This window comes from Danio rerio, chromosome 21 (assembly GCF_052040795.2).
Source record: "Danio rerio strain M-AB ecotype USA chromosome 21, GRCz13ab, whole genome shotgun sequence".
Lineage (NCBI taxonomy): Eukaryota > Metazoa > Chordata > Actinopteri > Cypriniformes > Danionidae > Danio > Danio rerio.
This window is the reverse complement of record NC_141041.1, coordinates 21,992,794-22,010,680: the sequence shown is the minus strand read 5'-3', so window position 1 is coordinate 22,010,680 and position 17,887 is coordinate 21,992,794. Positions and strand designations below refer to the sequence as shown.

Genomic DNA, 17,887 nt, shown 5'->3' with positions numbered 1-17,887 from the left:
TAAATCATAGGTTAATTTTTTCAGAGGTAGAAGTCTGGTTGCCTGACTCAGCCACATATTGACTGGAGGTATCTGAGCAGTTGACCATAATAATGTACATTTTTTGGCCAAGTATATGCAAAAATTAAATTTATCATGAAAATGTATCATAAAATTAATATTTTAAAAGCTCTTAATGTCATTTAATGTAATCATTTTATTTTAATATAGAGTTCCTTAAATCGTTATATGTTGTAAGCAGTTAGGCATACAATAATGCTCTTAATTTACAACACTGATTGATTTTAGAGGAATGCTTACATACTGTACATATCTATGTATTTAAAAAAAAAGAGACAACAATTTGGTTATAGATGATGAAAATTTTATTTTATTTTTACAGATTTTATTACATGCTTTAGATTCAGGGTTAAGGTCATCCTCTTCTGGATTACAGTAAAAGAAAATCCACAGTCAATGTCATTCTCATCAGCTGGAGCTTTATTTAAAAAATGTCTCTTTACTGCTCCAGCCAAAACTTGCAGGTACCTTGCAGGTCTCTAGATTGCACCATCACATTGTTGTTTATTTCTCAGTTATTTTGTTGCTTTCTGAGAATGATGATCCATAGACCTTTTAACCCCTCTTCGTTTAGGCCACATGTCGAATCTTAAAAGAAGAACACAACAACATAAAAATATATTAATATCATTTGGACTGGGTAACCTTATGCTTAAGTTTGAGCCAAATAATACAAATACATACCAGTACTTTTCAGTAGCAAACAAGCAGGAAAGTTCTTTGAAGGAACCAGGATTAGTTGAAAGGTATTTATAGTGGTTGGCCATCTCTGCCACAAGAATCCACTGATCCTGAAGAATCCTGACTAGCAGGATGATGTTGAACACCCTCCTCTTTGTTGCTGGGTCAGCAGAGTCTGAAATATATTCATAAAAAGAAAGTTGTATAACAAGGATTTTACGTAAACTTTTAAAGAATCAACACTGACAGAAGTCTAGTGTACATACCATGCCATATGACAAAGACATCCATATCACTTCTGTTTTTTGTTGTCTTTGCTTCTGCTACTGAAAAAATGACAGTAATAGTAACACTTACAATTTTTCATGACTACATTTAATATTAATAAGAATGTCCTCACCGTCTGCCCACTCCTCTACATCACAGACCAAAGTCTTCCAATTGGTTTCCAGTCACTGCCAGTTTCATGGATTCTGTTTTCCAACTTGCTTTGCAGAGCTGTTGCGGTCTACAGTGATAAGCAATCAAAAATCACAATACTATTAAAATAGGTTACAGAACAACTAAAACAAATTCTACTGGATATTGTTACCTTCTGATATCAATAGGTCGGCGAGATGGCCAAATTGTTGAATATCTGCTAATTCCAGCACATGACCATGAGAGTTACAGTAGCATGTCTGGTCACTGCAATCCTATAGAAGAAACACTGCACTGTTCAACCTCCTTCCCAAGAGTAAAACCAGGCATATCCTGGTATGCCTCACTCCATTTCACCTGGTTAACATATACAAAAAAACAAACAAACAAATAAGTAAACCGATAAGTTTTGGCATTTACCTGTAGATCAGTTTAAGATAATCATATAGCTCATCTATCTCAGATATAAACTCATGTGCTTAGGCATGAAACACACTAAAATCATGGGCTTAAAGATGGTGCTGAAACTTTGGACAGCTTTTTGCAACTCTTTTGGACGTAGTGTCATTAGTTGATGTAGTCCACAAATCTTCCTGTCAATCCTTAATCCTTAGCTGTAAATAAACCTTTAAAATGCCAGTGTTTGGAAAAAGGAATGAAACAGTACAGAACAAGTGCATAACAGTTTATATCTTCTAATCTAATTTTACTAGGTGAACATCAAAGAGCTGTTTTCTTGTTAATTTAGTTTCAACACATACAGTTTAAAGTACCTTGTGCATTCTTGAAATGGTTATGCTTATGGTTCACATCTACTTAAATTGGCAGTATATCTAGTGTGGAAGCAGGACAGATGAAGGGCTCTTCCTTACAAATACTATCCACCTTGTATTGCACAGACTCCCACTCAAGAATATCTCAGAAAAATGTCTGCTGAGATCTTAGCAGTCCATTTAAAATAATTATACCAACATCTTTTCCACCAATGGAAAGAATATAAAAATATTTTAGGATATATTAATACGTGCATGACCAAATCTGAGATAAAAAGGCCATCAGTATGCCTTAGTTTAAATAAAAACAAAATTTGACTCTAGCCCACTGTCATCTAGGTCTACGGATACAGGGACTAATGGAAACAATGAAGTACACACTGACAGTCACTGGAGCAAGGCTCTCTCACAGTTGGGAAGATTGGAGTTCCTATGAGCTGTACCAGATAAAAACAACAAAAAATGTACATTTATAACATTTCTAACTTATCCTAAGACTAGTTGACAAGCAGCATAAGCAGTTCTAATTTCCTAAACCCCAATGTGGACAGTTGATGGCCTATAAGGTGTCATAAAATCAGACAAAACAAAATACTTTCTGAAAAAGAAAAAAATGATTGGCCACTATCAACACCCAGAACAAATAGTTTTAAACAGTTAGGCCACAATATTTTGTGAGCTTATGCTGTAGTTTTTTAATGTTTGTCATAAACAATAGTAATAGTAAAACTAATGCGTCTCTTTCTGTGATTACAATAGTAGTGAAAGAATAAATGCATTTTATCTCATACAATCATATATGCCTAAACAATGTAGACATTTAATATACATGGAATGAAAAACTTCACTAACCCTTGACTGATTCCAGAGTGGTCTTGGCCTTCCTTACATGGTGGTGCTTCCTGCAGATCATCAAGTTGTCATCAAGACTTAAGCTTATAATTGAGATCTTGATGATAAATCTGAGTATAAAGGAATCACTCATGGTGATAGGCAGAAACAGGCTGAAAGACACAAGAATGAATCAAACAAATACAAATGTGTTAACAGAGATAGAGAGAGAGACAAGTGCAATTTAACATATAAACATGGGTAAAGTGATTTAACTTTTTGATTATTAGAAAACAAAATTGGATTTTTAAAGAAATCTAAAGAACCTGAAGAATATTCATATCTGAACAGTGAACACCTTATAATTTACACCTGTATATATATATATATATATATATATATATATATATATATATATATATATATATATATATATATGTATATATATGTATGTATATATATATATATATATATATATATATATATATATATATATATATATATGTATATATATATATATATATATATATATATATATATATATATATATATATATATATATATATGTGTGTGTGTGTGTGTGTGGTAGATTAAGCTGTTTTTTGTTTAGTTTTGTGTTGTAAAATGAATAAAATGTGCTCAGACGGGCAAAATTTCTGCCTTTTTTCCTTTAAAGGCATGGAAAATAATTGTTTTTACAATAAACGTTTGGAAACACTTGATGTTCTTTAATATTAAAACAATTACGAATACATTTGTATTATTAGAGTTGCATATTGCAGATTATATATAGATTTTGCACGAATTCTATTGTGGAAAACAACAATCTGGTTACACTGTTCCTTATCTTAAAATGTATATATTGTTCTAATGCATGACCAATGTTATATGTGAGAAAAATATATTTTTAATAACTTGATGTAATTAGTTAACGTCGCTAGTTTACAGTACATGCTTTATCAACAAATCGTCTTTATTTGTTTACTTTTTACTTACCTTGTGGAAAACGCAGTGAACCTTGGGATCGCAATGAACCTTGGGATAGCGAGCATAGACTGTAAAAAATAGATCGCCACATACAATGACCCCAACTTCAATGAATCATTTAAAATAAAAAAAATATCAGCCAAAAACATTTTTAAACTTAGTACCTGAAATGCAATATTTTTTAAAGTAAAAAAACAATAAATAATATGAATGAATCAAAGTTTTATTAGGCATAGTTACTCTAAACTGGGCAACCGAATATAATTTCACTCATTAAATATAAAGTAAATGATAACATATTTATAAACACCAACAAATCTCCAATAAAAATACATTATGAAGCATTAACATACTATTTAATGTTGACAGTTGAACTCATCTGTGAACTCACCGCTGATGCAGTTTGACCAATAGCAGAGCGGCGTTAAACTCACCGTTAAGAGATGTCACGTGGACCGAAGTTTATTCATAAAGTAGTTTCGACCCAGTTTACAGACGCTTTTCATGAACAAAATAAAAATTACATATTTTAAAATAAGAAAACTAAGATAATAGACGTAAATCAGGTTTTAAAAATTGCGTTGACATCTATTGGTAAGTATACGAGCCTCCAGCGTCTCCCTATGACGCCTCAGGCTCAGGCACAGATTCTATAGGGAATCCCTGCACGTCTAAATTTGACGCTAAAGGGGTACCCTGTTCGTCAATAACTTACGCCGAGGGTTCCTGACCAAGCGTCAGTATGTGACGAGTTGGGAGTGAGAACGTGTTGTCAAATGTGGTTATAATGGAAGTCTATCCTTCCGGGTCCAAGTGCTTTATTAAACTGTATGGGGAGACATATAAAATGCTAATAATAAACGATCGGATTGTATATATTGAGGCCTAATATCTGATAGCCAGAAAGTCATACATTTTTTAGAAATTGTTACAAATTTTGTTAATTGTGATGCAGCATGTCCAGAGACTGTTGTGTACACTTTGATTTTATATACAATTCTTTTTAATGTGTGATATGACTAAGTGGTCATAGAAACAAATATTTTCTCAATTAAAATAAGTAGCGGCTTGGACCCAGAAACAGTATTCCATACGTCAATAATACGTCATGACTTAACAAGCGGATGGGGCTAAAACAACCACTAACTGTAAATTAGGGAGAAAAAGTGAAAATTTTACATTACATCAAAGGCAATGTTGTTACTAATCTTTCAAATGTCCAAGACTGTGATAAAAGGAAAAAAATCCAGTCCACAATTACTTTTTATATTGAAAATACGGCATTTTGTGTGTTTTTCTCACCAAATCAGTGACATCATTTGTGAATTTGGCAATTGAAGAGTTAATATACTGTGATTTTTAAAAACAGATTTATGCTCAAAAAATTTAAAACAATATTTATCTGATGCATTTTACAGTAGTTTAATTCAGTGGATGTTTTCATCCCTAACATAACAAAAGTGTAGGAAATTTAAACAGTACACATGGGTTAAAGAATATGTTCTTCACTTGTGCAAAGTAAGCTGTGAAGACCAGACCGAATTACACTGCAAAGCTACTAAAGAGCAGGGTCAAAGGTCGTTCCCTTTTGAGAAGTTTGACAGCTGCAGAGAAACTTCCAGACTACCACAATAACAGCACTTGGAAACAGAACAGTTAGATTCTGACACCGAACACCACAGGCCAAATAACCTCAGTTAGATGTGCTGTGAGTCTTTTATCCTCAGATTAAGACTGCATCTCGAGAGTTTCTAACAAATGTATACAATTATGAATCTGAAATTACACTGTTATATGATTTGGAATTCAAAGTTACCTTGGATGTCTCCAGGAAACCAAACAATCAGCAACAAACAAGGGGTTTGAGCATTTTGGTAAAAAGTAAACTTAAAAAAAAAGGTTCCAAAAGTTTTCACAGATTATGCTATTGAGCAGGGATGGGCAAACTCAGTCCTGGAGAGCCCAATCAAACACACCTGCTTGCAGCTTTCTAGTGATCTTAAAGACACTGGCTATATTTAGCATGTTCAAATGTGTTTGGACAAAACTTTGACTGGCCCTCCAAGACTGAGTATGCCTACTCCTGCCATAGAAGAACAAGTTTGGTCTCAGAGTGAACCATTTTGTATGTGAAAAACATCTAAAAGATTTAGTAAAAAAATGTTCTTTGGGTGCTAAAAGTTATTCATGGGATCCTCAATGCCAATAAAGAACATTTATATTTAAAATAAAAATACATTAATAAAAAGGATATGTCTATGTGTTATAAACAACAGGGGTGACGTTCCATGTGCAGCTTAATTATATTTATTTAAGAGGGTGGTCCATCAGGCAGGGGTCAAAACTGCCACAAACAAGAGCATAAGTCTAATCCACAAAGACTAATCCAAGAGACAGGCAAAAGGTCAGGGCAGGCATAAAACAATGATACAATCCAAAAACAGCACAAGGTCAACAGAACAGACAAGGCAAAACAAGAAGAAAGAAACACTGAGTAAAGTTCATAACTTAAAAACAAGACTAAGCGATGCTTTGTAAATGGAATTCATATAGTGAATCAGTGTTAATGATCTTCAGCTGTGTGTGTGTGCAGGTCTGTATGTGTGGGTGCGGCAGAGTCCAGATTGTTAACAGCTGTCTGTTGTGGGTGTTGATTGGTGCAATGTGTCATCATGGGAGTTGTAGTCCAGGTGAATAGAAGATAGCATATACAGATGGCTGATGTGCCCTGTAATGAGTCTCATTGGCACTTCAGCTGATAATCGTGACAGTATGGGTAATTCTAGAATTACAGGTACATTTTGTATCTTCAACATAAACCTTCTTGTTTTTCAAAAAAATTAATGAAACAGTTTTAAACAATATAAAGTTACATCAATTTATCTCTTAAAAATAATGTTTGTGTTTTAGGGACATTTTGTCTGGAAAATGTTAACAAAGGCTCCATATACTCAAAGGTACAAAATCTGTCATTGGGGCGAGACCTTTTCAAAAAATACTCTTTTTTACCGTATAGGTGGGCTGTAGTAATTTTTGCCTGTTTCTGGCTCCTGAATCATACATTCTGCTTTGATTATTGATGGCACTCTTGAAAAAGAGATTACAAATCTCAAGAGGTTTTTCTGGGTAAAATAAAGGTATTATGTAAAAAATGATCATTAAATAATAAGTCTATTACAGCCCAGTGTCTTAGTGGTTAGCACTGTCACCCTTACAGCAAGAAGGTCACTGGTTCGAGTCCCGACTGGGTCAGTTAGCATTTCTGTGTGGAGTTTGCATGTTCTTTCTGTGTTTTTGTGGGTTTTCTCTAGGCATGGGCTGATATAAGATTCTGACGGTATGATAACCTTGGATATAAATATCACGGTTTTGCGGTATCACGGTATCGAGATTACTACTGTAAAATATATTCTTTTTAATTGTCTGGGTAAAAAACAAATCCTTTTTCCCCTTTGTACACAATATATTTTTGATTTGAGAAACATTTTTAATATTTTGGTGCAGTAAATATGTCAGCCTAAATATCATTGACTTCTGCTGCCTTCTTTTGTTTTAAAATCACAGATTTTTTTTTACAATTTTAAACGGCATCTTTGGAGTTATTTTCTACTGGAGAAACTGTGGCCCTAAAAAACAAAACAAAAAGGTAAATAAAAAATCTCACTCATACCTTAGGAACGGCATAGCAAAATTTTAGTTTTAAAATCTTAAATCTTAAATTTTGCAAATCACAATATACCTTGAACACGGTTCTCGTTCCATGCCTAGTTTTCTCCAGGTGCTCCGGTTTCTCACAACTTTCAAAGACATGTGGTATTGGTGAATTGGGTTATCCCCTGCGTAAAACATATGCTAACATAGTTGGCATTTCATTACATCATGGCGACCCTTGATAAATAAAGAACTAAACTGAAGGAAAATGATTTAATAATAAGTCTAATTGCCATTTTGAATAGTTTAAAAACTGTGTTATTGTAAACTCAAACTGTTTGAGTTCAAATGTTCCACTTCACATTTAAGCACTTTGCATTTTTTACATTAAAAATGTTAATGCTTTGAAATGTGCCTTTTTAATTCAAAATTTGAAGTAATCTCGACTGAAACCTGAAGAAGCAAAGCAAATAAGAAGCATCTTGAAGGGAGCCGGGCATGTCTGATACTAGAAAGCATTTGGTTAGTCAAGCGTTGATGAGAAACTAAAGAAGCTAAAAACGTTAATTCATTTTGGTAGAAGTGACAAACTGCAAGCGTTTGATATTTATATCTTCTAAATACAATTGTTTTCCTCTGTTTTGGAACACATTATAAACAGACATCCTTAAGATTAACATTTATAAAACTTTTTTTTTAAATTGATGGGACCTTTAATAGTGGATTCAGTATAAATTAGACATTTGTTGTATATCATTCCAGCTCAAGGAAAATACATTGGAAACGTATAACCACAAGTCTGGAATGAGCCATATGTCTTTAATGTTTTCTTTGCTTCTCATTAGGCCGCATAAACAACGCGAATGTAATATAAGCCTTGAGCACTTGAGGTTTTGTATGTACATGCCATTTTAGTGTTCACGTCAAATAAAATTATGTGGAAACCATAATAGAGGCAAGCGAAGTGGAAGAGTTAATGTTTCAAATAACTTTAGTGAAAAAGTAAACATTTTGGTTAGATAATTTTTCCATCGTCATTAAGCATTAAATATGTAATAAGGAATGTTTAACCCTAAAATAGGAATTTATTCCCTGTAACTCACTTTGAAGTGCTTTCCATGAGGGCTGTATGTCTTTTAAACACATTCATTCATTCATTTTCTTGTCGGCTTAGACCCTTTATTAATCCGGGGTCGCCACAGCCGAATGAACCGCCAACTTATCCAGCAAGTTTTTACGCAGCGGATGCCCTTCCAGCCGCAACCCATCTCTGGGAAACATCCACACATACACACACACACACTCATACACTACGGACAATTTAGCCTACCCAATTCACCTGTGGGGGAAACTGGAGCACCCGTAGGAAACCCACACGAACGCAGGGAGAACATGCAAACTCCACACAGAAACGCCAACTGAGCCGAGGATTGAACCAGCGACCTTCTTGCTGTGAGGCGAACGTGCTACCCACTGCTACCCACTTAAACACAAAAAAAAAAGATATTTTTTGGGGAGATGGGGGACCGCACTCCTATGTCATGTTACGGTGGGCGTCAAAATCACTGGGATTTGGGTCTTATTTTAACGTCAAGAAATTTAAAAATGAGAAATGTTGAGTTTCTATTAATATGACAGTGGACACACTATACCTATAGACAGTTCTGTCCAAAAAGCTTGCAAAAGCTGATTTTCATCATAGGTGCCCTTTAAAATATGCCTGACAAGATTTTCTGGTATGGTAAATGGTATCTGAATGACATTTTACACATTGTCTCTTGTAAATTATGGTAAAAAATGTACACTAGTGGACACCTTTTCATCATTTTAACCCATTTTTTCATTTATTTTTTATTTTTATTTTTTAAATATTTTGGTGTTTCTGAATATCTCCAAGTTCAAGTTAGTGTTTTATAACATAGGCTAACTTTTTTCCTACTTCTTGTTGAAATAAAATTTAAATTGTAAAATAACAGTAAATTTGCAAGAAACTGACAAAAAGCCAAACTTTTCAATCCTCCACTGCCCCACAAACTGTTTCTACGTACGTGCATTTGTTCTTGTTGGGTCTCTGAAATTTTGTACTGCAAGACCCCCTAAACACGTGCCCTACTCCGGTCACGTGTACCATTCAGTTCAGCATTGTTTATTATATGTGCAAGTGAGCGCCTATATATGGAAGGCATAAAATGTCCAAACAGTCAGCCATTCGGAATAGGAAAGATTTTATGGGCTTTGCTAGGACACACACAAGTATACTGCACTGATCTAAAAATGATCACCAAAATTGCAGCTCAGGCGCGGAGGAAGTTAATCTCAGCTCTCGATTGTTATATTCCGCTATATTCATATAATAACGCACGTTTATAAAGATAGCACGCGCGCGAGCAGTGAAATAAATAATGCGCGTGCCATTTTTCCTTAAAGACTAGTTGTAGGAAAACACAGTGACGACTGTTTGGGCGGAGTCCCCGGTCCATTTATTTTTTCGCATGCGAAAGTCTGCATGCAGTAAACCGCTTAAGTGTGCCATGCTGTATAAGGTCTACTTAGTAAGCTCACTTCGCAGGGTGCTTCAAGGAAAAGTGGCGCCTTTCTTCGAATGTGCCCTAGAAAAAAGAACTAGCACGGATGATGGAGCCAACAGAGAGAGTGTAAGGAAAGGTCCTGTCACACAAGCACAGGACGCGTTTTAGGATAAGCTGCAGAAGAGAAAAAACGAGCTATTTTTTGACGCTTTTCTAAAACATTTATAGTAGATAAACGTTCAAAAGCTTCGTTGAGACGATCAAACGAAGAAGCTCCTTGAGGAAGAGAAGTTCAGGATTAACAAATCTGAAATCCCACTCTTGGAAAAGGTGAGTTCAGTGTGTGACAGATTCATGTAGATTTTAACTGCGGTCAAGCCAGCCGCGGTTCGGAAAAACACAGTCAAGCCAGCCGCGCTTTATATTTCGGTGCGCGCGTATTATGATCATTACGGTAATGTCAGCAGCCACACAGAGAGCGCTCCACAGAGCACACATTTCGCCCAGAACAGAGAGATAACAACGAAATATAAGTTTATCCCCCTTTCCTCCCACGTATGCTTTATTAAACAATTTATTAGCTTTTTTTGACTGTTGTTATTTTAAGAAATTGGTTTCTGGGCTTACCTTTAATTTCCTCAAGTCTATCTTTTTGCTTTAAATGATTTTATAGCAATCAAACGGTCAGAATAAATATACGATTTCTAAATACCCAGAAAGCGTTTTTATTTATCCTAGCCAACTACAGTACATTGCTAATAAGGTTGAATGCAATTTTATACAACGTGCCTAACCTCAGAAAGTGAAAATAATCATGAAGTAGTCCAACATAGCATTGTTTAAGTTACAAATATATGTTGGTTTTATTTAAAGGGGATTTAAAAATATATGCTTCTTTCAGTATATGGGATATGGGGCATTACTACAATTTAGATGACTGTAAAGACCTTATTATTTGTTATAAGTAGAATAGAACAACAATAAGATCGATGCAGGAAGTCAAATACTAAGCATACATCATATGAAGCCTGTTTTACTGCAGCATTTTGGAGAAATGTACCATTAACACACTTTAAAGTGCTATAAAGAAATAAGTAGAAAAAAAAACAAAGTTTGGTTCTGATACAGGATGTACATGCATACCTCATGTAAAAGACCTCATTTAAGTTAACAGAAGAAAACTATGGACAGGACATCCAATATTATATGCATACCTCATAATAACTTACTGCAGCATTTTGGAGAAATGGGCTATTAATGAGCTATAAAGTCTTTAAAGTGTTATAAATACATTGTTTGGAATAAGTTAAATAAAAGAGTGATCAGGTCTGATACTAGATGTCCCATGCTATATGCATATATACAACACATGAATCCTTTTTACTGCAGCAATTTGGAAAAAAAATTGCTCATTTAAAAGATGTAGAAAAAAAAAACAATAGTCATGTCTTATACAGGACATCCCATACTAAACCTCATATAAAGACTTGTTACTGCAGCGTCTTGGAGAAATTGGGCATTAACATTACTCAAAGTGTTATGAAGACCCAATTTTCAATAAATAGACAAAAAACAATGATCAGTTCCTGTACAGAACATCACATACAATATGCATACTACATATAAACACTTCTTACTCCAGCAATCTGGAGAAGTGGGACATTAACATAATATAAAGTGTTGTAAAGACCCCATTTCGATTAAATAGAAAGAAACAATGGTCAGTTCTTATTCAGGACATCCCATACTATATGTGTACTTCACATGAAATCTTTTTTACTGCAGCGTTTTAGAGAAACTAGGTATTAACCTATTATAAAGTGATATAAAAACCCCATTTCTAATAAGCAGAAAAAAACAATGGACAGTTCTTATACAGGACATACCATACTATATATGTACTTCACATGAAGCGTTTTTACTGCAGCATTTAAAAAAAACGGGGTATTAACATAATATAAAATACTATAAAGACCACATTTTAAATAGGTAGAAAAAATCTATGGTCAGTTCTTATACAGGACATCCATACTATATCTGTACTTCACATAAAACTTTTTTACTGCAGCATTTTGGAGAAATGGGGTATTAAAATAATATAAAGTGCTATAAAGACCTCATTTCAAATAAGTAGACAAAAACAATGGTCAGTTCTAGTACAGGACATCCCATACTATGTGTGTACATTACATGAAACCTTCTTACTGCACTGTTTTGGAGAAATGAGGTATTAACACAACAAAGTGATATAAAAACCCCACTTCAAATAAGTAGAAAAAAACAATGGTCGGTTCTTATACAGGACATCCCATACTATATATGTACTTCACATGAAACCTTTTTACTGCAGCATTTTAAAGAAACGGGGTGTTAACATAGAAAAAAAGTACTATAAAGTCCCCCTTTCAAATAAGTAGAGAAAAACAATGGTCAGATCTTATACACGACACCCTTATCTCTGTGTGTACTTCACATGAAAGCTTTTTACTGCAGCATTTTAAAGACACGGGGGAATTAACATAGTATAAAGTAATATAAAGACCCCATTTTAAATAAGTAGAAATAAACAATGGTCAGTTCTTATACAGGACATCCCGTACTATATGTGTACTTCACAATAAACCATCTTACTGCACTGTTTTGGAGAAATTGTATATTAATATGATTTAAAGTGTTACTGTTACAAACCCCTGATGTTAGTCTAGGGTGTGGGGTTTGACATTTATTTAATTAAAATATATTTATATAAACAGTGAATGAGTGGAAAGACAACCAAAGTAATGCCAAAAAAATGTGTGCTTTTATTTACAATCCCAAAGTGAACAACAACAACGAATTAATCAAAAATAAAGAAAAAGTAAGTAAAGCAAAAATATCCTATTTACAATATGTACAACACTGAAACAAATAAAGACGGGGAAAACAAGAGAGCTGGCAGAAGGGACGCGGGCGGCGCTAAAGAAATGAAAAGAACAAAACCCAAACTAAATCTAACTTCCCAGAAGCATCTAGCTAACTAACTATGTGAAAAACAGTATAATTAACACACGAAGATCTTCCGAGTCCTAACTATCTACTCTATCTATCTATCTATCCAAAAGTACAAGGAGTGGCGCTCGCCCCTAACCTAGTGTACTAGACAGCAGAGCAGTCCTGAGTGTTGCGAAATGTATGTCACGTGACCTTCTTACCTGTCCGCTTCGTCCAAGCCTCGTAAACAACGATAAACTAAGAACAATGTACGAATAACGGACGGATAACGTGCACACAGAAACAAGCAACAACAAAACACAGTTAGACGGGGTAATTTCTAAACGCACGCGGTAAACAAGCGACAAAACAGCGAAAGAGAAAAATGCAAGCAAGAAAGCAAGAAAACAAGAAAAAGCGAGTGGTCTGGCGCGCGCTTTTAAGACGGGTGGTCTTTGCTCATTGGATGTGACGTAAGAGTGACGTAACCGGGGAGGAATGACTGACAGCTGAATGGACCAATGAACAGAACCTGAGAATACAGGAGAGCAGATACGGGAGAACAGAGCGAGAGAGAGAGAGAGAGAGAGAGAGAGAGGGAAAAAACACAGAGAAAACAGAGCACAAAAAACACAAATACATAACAGTTACAAAGACCCCATTTTTAATAAGTAGAAAAAGACAATGGTCAGTTCTTACATAGGACATCCCATACTATGTACTTGACATGAAACTTTCTTACTGCACTGTTTTGGAGAAATGGGGTATTAACATAATATAAAGTACTATAAAGACCCCATTTCCAATAAGTAGAAAAAAACAATGGTCAGTTCTTATTCAGGACATCCCATACTATATGTGTACTTCACATAAAAACTTTTTACTGCACTGTTTTGGAGAAACGGGGTAATAACCTGATATAAAGTGCTATAAAGACCGCATTTCAAATAAGTAGAAAAAAACAATAGTCAGTTCTTATACAGGACATACCATACTGTATGTGTACTTCACATGAAACCTTTTTACTGCAGCATTTTGGAGAAAGGGGGTATTAACATAATATAAAGTGCTATAAAGACCCCATTTCAAATAAGTAGAAAAAGACAATGGTCAGTTCTTATACAGGACATCCCATACTATATCTGTACTTCACATGAAACCTATTTACTGCAGCGTTTTGGAGAAAGGGGGTATTAACATAATATAAAGTGCTATAAAGACTGCATTTCAAATAAGTAGAAAAAAACAATGGTCAGTTCTTATACAGGACATACCATACTATATGTGTACTTCACATGAAAACTTTTTACTGCAGCATTTTGGAGAAAGGGGGTATTAACATAATATAAAGTGCTTTAAAGACCCCATTTCAAATAAGTAGAAAAAAACAATAGTCAGTTCTTATACAGGACATACCATACTATATGTGTACTTCACATGAAACCTTTTTACTGCAGCATTTTGGAGAAAGGGGGTATTAACATAATATAGAGTGCTATAAAGACCCCATTTCAAATAAGTAGAAAAAGACAATGGTCAGTTCTTATACAGGACATACCATACTATATCTGTACTTCACATGAAACCTATTTACTGCAGCGTTTTGGAGAAAGGGGGTATTAACATAATATAAAGTGCTATAAAGACTGCATTTCAAATAAGTAGAAAAAAACAATGGTCAGTTCTTATACAGGACATACCATACTATATGTGTACTTCACATGAAAACTTTTTACTGCAGCATTTTGGAGAAAGGGGGTATTAACATAATATAAAGTGCTTTAAAGACCCCATTTCAAATAAGTAGAAAAAAACAATGGTCAGTTCTTATACAGGACGTCCCATACTATATCTGTACTTCACATGAAACCTTTTTACTGCAGCATTTTGGAGAAAGGGGGTATTAACATAATATAAAGTGCTATAAAGACCCCATTTCAAATAAGTAGAAAAAGACAATGGTCAGTTCTTATACAGGACATCCCATACTATATATGTACTTCACATCAAACCTATTTACTGCAGCGTTTTGGAGAAAGGGGGTATTAACATAATAGAAAGTGCTATAAAGACTGCATTTCAAATAAGTAGAAAAAAACAATGGTCAGTTCTTATACAGGACATACCATACTATATGTGTACTTCACATGAAAACTTTTTACTGCAGCATTTTGGAGAAAGGGGGTATTAACATAATATAAAGTGCTTTAAAGACCCCATTTCAAATAAGTAGAAAAAAACAATGGTCAGTTCTTATACAGGACGTCCCATACTATATCTGTACTTCACATGAAACCTTTTTACTGCAGCATTTTGGAGAAAGGGGGTATTAACATAATATAAAGTGCTTTAAAGACCCCATTTCAAATAAGTAGAAAAAGACAATGGTCAGTTCTTAAACATGACATACCATACTATATATGTACTTCACATGAAACCTTTTTACTGCAGCATTTTGGAGAAACGGGGTATTAAGCCAATATAAAGTGCTATAAAGACCCTATTTCAAATAAGTAGAAAAAAACAATGGTCAGTTCTTATACAGAACATACCATACTATATGTGTACTTCACATGAAACCTTTTTACTGCAGCATTTTGGAGAAAGGGGGTATTAACATAATATAAAGTGCTATAAAGACCCCATTTCAAATAAGTAGAAAAAGACAATGGTCAGTTCTTATACAGGACATCCCATACTATATCTGTACTTCACATCAAACCTATTTACTGCAGCGTTTTGGAGAAAGGGGGTATTAACATAATATAAAGTGCTATAAAGACTGCATTTCAAATAAGTAGAAAAAAACAATGGTCAGTTCTTATACAGGACATACCATACTATATGTGTACTTCACATGAAAACTTTTTACTGCAGCATTTTGGAGAAAGGGGGTATTAACATAATATAAAGTGCTTTAAAGACCCCATTTCACATAAGTAGAAAAAAACAATGGTCAGTTCTTATACAGGACGTCCCATACTATATCTGTACTTCACATGAAACCTTTTTACTGCAGCATTTTGGAGAAAGGGGGTATTAACATAATATAAAGTGCTTTAAAGACCCCATTTCAAATAAGTAGAAAAAGACAATGGTCAGTTCTTATACATGACATACCATACTATATCTGTACTTCACATGAAACCTTTTTACTGCAGCATTTTGGAGAAAGGGGGTATTAACATAATATAAAGTGCTTTAAAGACCCCATTTCAAATAAGTAGAAAAAGACAATGGTCAGTTCTTATACATGACATACCATACTATATATGTACTTCACATGAAACCTTTTTACTGCAGCATTTTGGAGAAACGGGGTATTAAGCCAATATAAAGTGCTATAAAGACCCTATTTCAAATAAGTAGAAAAAAACAATGGTCAGTTCTTATACAGAACATACCATACTATATGTGTACTTCACATGAAACCTTTTTACTGCAGCATTTTGGAGAAAGGGGGTATTAACATAATATAAAGTGCTACAAAGACCCCATTTCAAATAAGTAGAAAAAAACAATGGTCAGTTCTTATACAGGACATCCCATACTATATGTGCACTTCACATGAAACATTTTTACTGCAGCGTTTTTGGGAAACAGGGTATTAACATATGATAAAGTGCTATAAAGAGCCCATTTCCAATAAGTAGAAAAAAACAATGGTCAGTTCTTACATAGGACATCCCATACTATGTACTTGACATGAAACTTTCTTACTGCACTGTTTTGGAGAAATGGGGTATTAACATAATATAAAGTGCTATAAAGACCCCATTTCCAATAAGGAGAAAGAAACAATGGTCAGTTCTTATTCAGGACATCCCATACTTTATGTGTACTTCACATAAAAACTTTTTACTGCACTGTTTTGGAGAATTGGGGTAAGAACCTAATATAAAGTGCTATAAAGACCGCATTTCAAATAAGTAGAAAAAAACAATAGTCAGTTCTTATACAGGACATACCATACTATATGTGTACTTCACATGAAACCTTTTTACTGCAGCATTTTGGAGAAAGGGGGTATTAAGCCAATATAAAGTGCTATAAAGACCCTATTTCAAATAAGTAGAAAAAAACAATGGTCAGTTCTTATACAGGACATACCATACTATATGTGTACTTCACATGAAACCTTTTTACTGCAGCATTTTGGAGAAAGGGGGTATTAACATAATATAAAGTGCTATAAAGACCCCATTTCAATTAAGTAGAAAAATACAATGGTCAGTTCTTATACAGGACATCCCATACTATATCTGTACTTCACATGAAACCTATTTACTGCAGCGTTTTGGAGAAAGGGGGTATTAACATAATATAAAGTGCTATAAAGACCGCATTTCAAATAAGTAGAAAAAAACATTGGTCAGTTCTTATATAGGACATCCCATACTATATGCGTACTTCACATGGAACATTCTTACTGCAGCATTTTCGAGAAATGGGATATTAACATATTACAAAGTGCTATAAAGACCCAATTTCTAATAAGTAGAAGAAAACAATTGCCAGTTTTTATACAGGGTGTCCTATACTATACACATACTTCATGTGAAGACTTCTCACCAAATAATTTTGGAGAAATTGGGAAATAACAAAATTAAAGTGTTTTAAAAACCCCATTTTTTAGAATTAGAATACAAAAATAGTCAGTTTTTGTAGAGGACATCTCATAAAATTTGCATACATCATATGAAGCCTTCTTACTACTACATTTTAGAGAAATGGGGCACTAACATAATATGAAGTACTATAAAGACCTCATTACTAATAAGTAGAAAAAACAATAGTCAGTTGTCATACAGGATGTCCTATACTTTATGCATACTTCATGTGAAAACTTATTACTGCACCATTTTCGAGAAATTGGGTATTAAACTTATAAATTGCTTTAAAGACCCCTTTTCTAAAAAGTAGAAAAAAATAACAATGCTCAGCTCTTCCTATTGCTGAATACTCGTAGTGGACATCCCATACTGT

General features: G+C 34.2%; 1 protein-coding gene and 2 long non-coding RNA genes across 8 annotated transcripts in view; 1 reads left to right on the top strand and 2 right to left on the bottom strand.

The window, feature by feature from the left end:
* Positions 1 to 342: 342 nt before the first annotated feature.
* Positions 343 to 3,798, bottom strand: LOC141379852 (uncharacterized). Of its 3 annotated transcripts, XR_015520310.1 has the most exons (7): positions 3,762 to 3,798; positions 2,787 to 2,938; positions 1,334 to 1,518; positions 1,142 to 1,249; positions 1,008 to 1,067; positions 745 to 916; positions 343 to 648 (listed from the first exon to the last, which is right to left on the bottom strand). It is a non-coding gene; the product is annotated as an uncharacterized LOC141379852 (long non-coding RNA). The 3 variants fall into 3 exon arrangements; XR_015520311.1 differs by lacking the exon at positions 343 to 648 and having other exon boundaries at positions 790 to 916; positions 1,008 to 1,064; XR_015520312.1 differs by lacking the exon at positions 343 to 648 and having other exon boundaries at positions 790 to 916; positions 1,008 to 1,064; positions 1,334 to 1,436.
* A 6,113-nt stretch (positions 3,799 to 9,911) lies between these two features.
* ghrb (growth hormone receptor b) overlaps positions 9,912 to 17,887 on the top strand; it is a 41,071-nt gene continuing 33,095 nt past the window's right edge. The window contains exons 1-2 of one of the 4 annotated variants that reach the window (XM_087299997.1): positions 9,912 to 10,057; positions 10,163 to 10,261. The gene's annotated coding sequence lies outside the window, so the exon portion shown is untranslated. Of the gene's footprint in view, positions 10,288 to 17,887 lie in introns of all 4 variants that reach the window. The other 3 variants (NM_001111081.3, XM_087299998.1, XM_087299999.1) reach the window with 3 other exon arrangements.
* On the bottom strand, positions 10,298 to 16,824 carry LOC148679512 (uncharacterized). Its single transcript, XR_015945638.1, has 3 exons — positions 15,969 to 16,824; positions 13,553 to 14,547; positions 10,298 to 12,608 (listed from the first exon to the last, which is right to left on the bottom strand). It is a non-coding gene; the product is annotated as an uncharacterized LOC148679512 (long non-coding RNA).